Source organism: Limanda limanda, chromosome 7 (assembly GCF_963576545.1).
Source record: "Limanda limanda chromosome 7, fLimLim1.1, whole genome shotgun sequence".
NCBI classification, from domain to species: domain Eukaryota; kingdom Metazoa; phylum Chordata; class Actinopteri; order Pleuronectiformes; family Pleuronectidae; genus Limanda; species Limanda limanda.
The window spans coordinates 17,252,840-17,259,670 of record NC_083642.1 but is presented as its reverse complement, the minus strand read 5'-3'; the positions used below and the strand labels follow the sequence as shown (position 1 = coordinate 17,259,670).

At 40.0% G+C, this 6,831-nt stretch overlaps 1 long non-coding RNA gene across 1 annotated transcript; it reads left to right on the top strand.

The window, feature by feature from the left end:
- The first annotated feature begins 530 nt into the window (after positions 1-530).
- LOC133005794 (uncharacterized) lies at positions 531-1,865 on the top strand. The gene is made up of 3 exons (XR_009678391.1): positions 531-602; positions 1,023-1,164; positions 1,790-1,865. It is a non-coding gene; the product is annotated as an uncharacterized LOC133005794 (long non-coding RNA).
- Positions 1,866-6,831: the final 4,966 nt, after the last annotated feature.

Below are 6,831 nucleotides of genomic sequence, written 5' to 3'. Positions count from 1 at the left end.
TGGCCTATCAGATTGTGAGATGGAAACGTTTGGTCCGCCCATTGTTTTGCATTGACGTGTTTTCACGTCACGTGACTCCCGAGTTCCCGTCTACGGAAAGGAAAACATGGGGGACAGTCCTTGTTTTTTCAGATAAAAATATGATTTTGTAACTTAGTCTGGGCATAAAAATACATTCTGACACCATTTCTAGCGAGAAATGTGGTCTTTGCTTCCACAGTCTTCAGCCAGTTCGTGCTTATGATATATATTTTAATAGTTATCACGAATGTTTTTTTCGTTGCTATGATGGTTGCTATCGACGCTGCCATGCCGAGAACCACGTCGTAGCGTGCTGTTTAAATCACCGTCCATGCGTGGTGTCGTTCAGTGCTCGTGAATGTTATTCATGTTATATAATATTAATATTTGAGGCTAGATTACACCTCTAATGCGGAGGATCCTGCGAGTCTGTTCATACGGAGGCGGACATGAGTGCGCCACCGGACCGAGTCCGCCACTGGAAATAACATGTGGCTGTCAACATCCGGTCCCTTTAACTAGAAGCTGCGTCATACACACGGAGCATTTGGGAGACCACGATGTCGTCTTCCTTCTGTCAGGTAAGTAGTTTATTGTTTTTAAAGATCGTTACGATCTAGGTTCGCAGTCCGAGTGCTGAGACAGCGGATGCGGAGTCCGTCGATACACACAATGGATGCTTTTCTTCAGCTAATATGCCATTGTTATCCACATGCTTCAGCCCACGGTAGCATGTGATTACCTGGGAGGTGAAAACATGGTTATTCAAACCAGTTCAAGATGCTTAGCTCATCATTGAGGGACGCTACAATATAAATATAAACATGAATTTGATTTATGAATGCTTTAGATTAATAAGGAGCGTATTTCTCTACCAATACTTCACAATAACAGATCAATTTGGTTTAATGTATAGAATGTAATATGACAATAATGTTTTCATGTTATGGAGTTGCGATTCATTTTATAAAACAATTCCTATGTTCTGTTTTTTAATCAAGGAGGATCCAAGTGAAGCTACAGGAGTATGATGAAGAGCAAGAAGGGCAGCCTGGAGAGAAAGAGGAGCCGGGTTGAGCCCACAACTCTCATCCACGTACCACGAGGAAGATGAGGGAGAGAAATTATCCTACCATTAAAGAGGTACTTTTAAGTTACATACCAGAAACACCATTTTATATAATGTGCCAAATATAAATTTTTATTAAATCCCCAAAGTACGCTGGCTGAAATACAAGTTAATATCACACTGAAAGAGTTTTGATCAATCATGCTTCTCTGCTGTGGTTGTTCAACTGGGAAAACAACTTTTTCCACAGGAAGGCAAGTAAATTTAAGGAATGCTTGTGCAAAGTTTTCCTCTGTTATGTATAATGATGACCCCCATCAGACATTATGTTAGCAATATTTACACCTTTTCATTTATACTGTTTATTTCTGTCTACATGTGTGAATTTGCCTTCATTAGTTTCAGAAAAGAGCGATCATGTATCGGTCAGTGGGCGGCAGCCCAAGACTCCGCAAACTAGTCTTTAAGCAAAGTAGACGAAGGCATTGAGGTTGCGGCCTGCCATCATTATTGTTTTGCTTAAGGGACTGAATATGTTTCATGCAGAAATATTAGCATTTCCCTTATATCTACCAAAACTGCTTGTTTCACAGACTGCAGTTTTGTTTTGATCCGATGTGGTGTGGTGTGCAAATACCAACTGTAACTGCAATGGGTTGTTGGGCATTAATATTTGTAACTCTAATTTTGTTTTGACAGACTGTGCAAAGAATGTTGAGAACATCACCACTCTACAGGAATACACAGTCCAGTAATGTGTGTCAGAAGTTCAGTAGTGAACAGGTACAGTGGAAAAATGTGTGTCATTGTTGTACAATGTCCTTTGACTCTGTTTACACAAGGTCAACACAAAAAGGTTTGATTGTAAACTGATATTGGTATGAATTCATGTTATACTCCTCTTCACAAGAAACAAACAATTTACAAAAAAAACCACTAGAATTACCGCACTGCGTTGTATGTCTCCGCTAACCAGTGCAGTGTCCGTCTACATATTTCTACATATTTTCTCTCATATAAATGTCACTGTAACCTCTTGACAACTGAAACCATAACATGAGGTCAGTGTGGCCTTGACCTTTTGACTTTAAGACAAATACACAGTTAGACAACCCGAAAACATGCAGTAATGCATACGGGGACTCTCTATTACAGAGGCATTAAAATGTTAAGTGTAGTAGACTGGATTTTATTGGTGTTACATTGGACATCTTGTATTGGTACACAAAAAATATATTTGGTTTCACATTTTAGATGGCATAAGCAGAGACATCAACTCAGGAAATGGATTTCTGCAGAAAAGAAAGCCTTGTATGTGTGCATATATACATACAAACGCACTTTTAAAACGTTTTGTTTTTTATCATATATTCTCAGGTAGTACTGACGCATTTACGTAGATGGGACATGAGGGCCTTGTCTGCGTGCCCAAGAGAAGATTCCACAGAGTTCAAGCTGAGCAGGCTGCAGCAGGTTTGGAGGAATCCTCCTCTGAAGAGGAAACATGGCGAGGTACTTCTCCACTGATGAAGAAATGTGAGTGCTGTGATTAGGTCAAATCTACTAAAATGCTACTGTGGCTCCTGGGCCCTGCTATTAGCTTGGTGTTTGGTAGCTGTTAGCTTTAGCATATTTATTTTTTAGGGGCCTGTCTGACGTTTATGTTTTAAAAAAAAAATCAGAGGGAACCATCTTCATAATTTAACACTATGGTTTCTTTGTGTCCTTCAGATCTTCTCAAGAGAAGCTGCCTCAGCTCCACGGTCCCTCCTGCAGCTTCCACTCATGATGCTAACCCCCGGTCTCCATCACACCATCCGGGCAGACCTGGAGTCACAGAACTTTGTCCAGAGCTGCCGTCTGTGAATTGTTGATCATATAATTTTCAGCAGATGCCTTAATGTAATGTTTGTGCACAATAAATGACATTGATCATAACATATTGGTATTTCCTTGCAGTCATACACCATGATATTGGCAGATAAGATGTTGATCACATTAAAGCAGTGAATGCTCTGCTTTAAGCAACATAAACACACAATGATCCAATGGATTTGAAGTAGAATGGGCACGTTACATTCTGTAGAGAGTACCTCAGTAACGGAAGTCAGAAAATAACTTTCTTTATCTGAGGTTCAGTCAGTTATAGTCACAGCAAAGCACACAGGTCTTGTTGTCTAAGTGGCAACCATATCATATTGTTTAAGATGTGTAACATCAAGCTTGTGTATCAGGGCTAAATACATCCAGTCATAAGTAAGTTCACCCTCTTGTTAACACTAAAAGTAGGTGACCCAGATGTTTCACAATGCAATCTGATAAGGTCTTATGAGAAACATTCTTAACATTAAAGAAATGAACACAGAGGATAGCAATAGATGTTTCACTTTAAATCAGTAGCTGGTAATCGGCAGACTGACTTATTCAAACACATTAATACTACAATTTGACCTAAAGTGAAATGTCTGGAGATAAACTGCTCACACAAATACAAACACACAAACACACACACACACTTTATGTTAGGGTGCTGCCTTGTTATCCAGGCACCAATTTCTTACTCTTGTTTCTAAATAACAAATATTGGATTTACATTTCTCTACCTTCATATAACTGACATGGTGGTTGCATATGTGTCACATCTATTGGATCCACAAAAACACATTTGTAGCATCCTTTACAGTTTGAAGATTGGCTGCACTTTCAAAGCAGTTTTGAAGATGCATCATTTTGCTCTTGGACTGCAAACACTGAACTTGTGAAGTTCCACAGAGATTAAATAAAATGTTACTTCCCCCAGACCAACTTTGCTCTTCAAGAATCTATGATGCAGCTAGGACCAATAAGCTCTAAACTTTAGAGCCAAAGCTTTTATATGTGCCAGCCCATTTTTTCCCTTTCTTCACAAATGGCACACCACAGGAGTCACAGAGGAGCCATCGTATTCCCCAGCCAAGAACCCACCTCAGATGGTGGCACAAGACAAAGAGACTAATGGTGTTTTGATCTAAGCACACAAGCCGCAGGCATGACATAGCACATGCCAGCTTCTTCATTTCTCCACACCGCACCAGGGGCACTCCACGAAGCGCTCATCCCAGTCTCCCTTGTGACAAGCCCAACTGAGTATGTTGAAAGGTTCTCCCTGCACACATGCTCCAAGCCCCAGTCTCAATATAATGAGCATGGTATACAGTAATAATTTACATAACATGAGAGATTTATGAGTCAATGTATTTACTAGAAAGTTCCTGAAAATCCTTTTGATTCAATGGTTAATCCTAAAGCAATAAGCTAATTGTATACCCTTAAATAACGTAAGCTCACTGATTAAAAGTTTTGACTTAATATTTTTATTAGAAATAACCTAAATATAACTGGAGGGGCCTAAAATTAAATCACTTTAAGGTGTGAAACCACGCTCAGAACTGATGCTATAGCTCTGACTGGTTGTTTTTAAGGTGCAGTGCTTGACGATGCCAGTGCACCTGCCTTTAATAAAGAACCTTCTAGTTAAAGCCAGAGATTTACAGCAGGTCTTTGCTGGAACACTGTTTGACTTCAGCCGTTATCATGGGAGGTCGTTTTAAGTCGAGGATGGAGAAATGCAAACTGTTATTACTACAAGCAATGAAAGATCAAACAACCTTAAGGGATCGTGAGCTTCACAGCTGAAGGCATCTGGAAGAAATGTGGAAGACTGCCCCGCATGGTGAAAACATTTAGATTGTGGCCCAGATGAATACTATACACAACAGATGGTATATTGGTTTACTATATTGTTCTGGCAGTTACTACTCAAGAAGTTAATGTATTTTCCTTTTTTATACAAGACACTGCAGTGATTATCTGTCTAAACTACACTTTTAGAATAGCAAGTAAACATGTTTTTCCTACTTTTATTACCTTACTTTTATGTTTTCAGAGCTGTCTCTGGAGACAGTCCATCAACTCCACATTTAAATATTGATCTTGTCTGCGTGCTTGGATTTTTATGTATAACGTACCAGCAGACAAAATACTGAAGTAATTTGATGCAAGGGAAACTATCTGCATTTTGATTAGTACAAATGAGGATTGTTTGCTAATGAGTCAATGAGAGACATTGAGATGTTGTAGAACTTAGAATTTACTCTCAAAGTGTCACTTTTAAATCTGAGTGTAAGATGAGAGTAACTCTAAGGATGGAGCTCGGCTGCTTCCCTTTGTTTTTGAACAATGAAAAACAGACACAAAACTGAAACTGATTTCTAGAGGAACATCCTACTACCAATTTGCCCCTGCCGCATGATGAAGCATGACAATCCCCACTTTGTACACATCATGATACAAAACATGTTGCCTGCACTACCCCTCTTCAGTGCATGTCTACTGTTTAGCCATGCAGACCAGGCTCCATTCGGTGGGGCACTGTGAACCTCATGTCCCACCCTCCTCCTCTTTCTGTGCCAGTGACATCATCCGAGATCTGTCCAGCCATAAACACACTTCCCCAAGGACATGTGTAGTAGCTCTACTAACCCAGCCACTTGAATACAAGCGGTAAGAAGAGTAACTGCACTCTGGAGTAGTGGTTTAGGTTGCAGCGGGGTATTAAAGCATGGCAAAGGGCAGAAACAATTATACCCAAAGAACATCCAGCTGGCACATTGTCAGCATGAAACGAAAGACAGTGCTCACAACCCTGAGATGCCCCTGAAAAGAGGAAAGCAGATTAGGCTGAATGTAAACATTTTGCCACAGGGTGGAAGCGCTAACTGTCAGAGGAACCACTTCCAATTTCTGAACCGCATCTAATTTACTTAATAGTGGAATCCTAATGTGCGAGGCAGCTCCCTCCTCACGCACGTGGACACTCGATTCCATGAGAATAACCGTTTCCAAGCAAGGAGCGCACACTAAAGGACTTTAGACAATCTGAGACAGCAATCAAGCTTGTGTGCAATCAAAGACGGTGAAGGGATGATGGGACTGGACTGAGTCCAATCCCCCTGTTGATCACTGCAAAACAAATGAGTTCTTCCAGAGGTTTGAAATGAGCAGGGTTGTTCAGTGGCTCTGGGTCCTCTTACAGGAAAGAGGCATGGAGTGAGTGATGGCCGTGAAAATTAAGAGCACATAGAGGAATGTTATTATCTCTAATGTGGGAATTGTATTCAACTCAGGAACAAGGCAACTGGAATTATAAACATGTGAGTTTGTCTAAGTGGTGTATGGTAATAAGAGCACACACACAGATACATTTATTCATTTAACTTCTATCTAACCTTTATAAGAATTATATTATATCATATTATTAATTCCTATTATGGTTGGATTAAAATACAGGAAAAGAGGCATAAATTGAGTGATGGCCATGAAAACTAAGATGACACAGAGGATGAGGTGTCAAAGTGAAGTATGGACATAAACGTATCTTTTATTTAACCTTTATAGGAAGTATCTCAGTGGACTTTCTGTAAAGGTTAGATTCAAATAGAGGATGGATGCATGGAGCGAGTGATCGCCATGACACATAAGAGAACAAAGAAGACTGTTATTATCTCTAATGTGGGGATTGTGTACAACTCTGGAAGAAGGCAACGGGGATTTCACCCCTGTGAGTTTGTCTAAGTGATGGCATCAAGGCATGTTCACAGATATATTAATTTACCTTCTATTTAACCTTTAGAAGAAGTCCATTGCTATCAAAGGTTTTTAAGGTTGGATTATAATACAGGGAAGATGCATGAAGTGAGAGA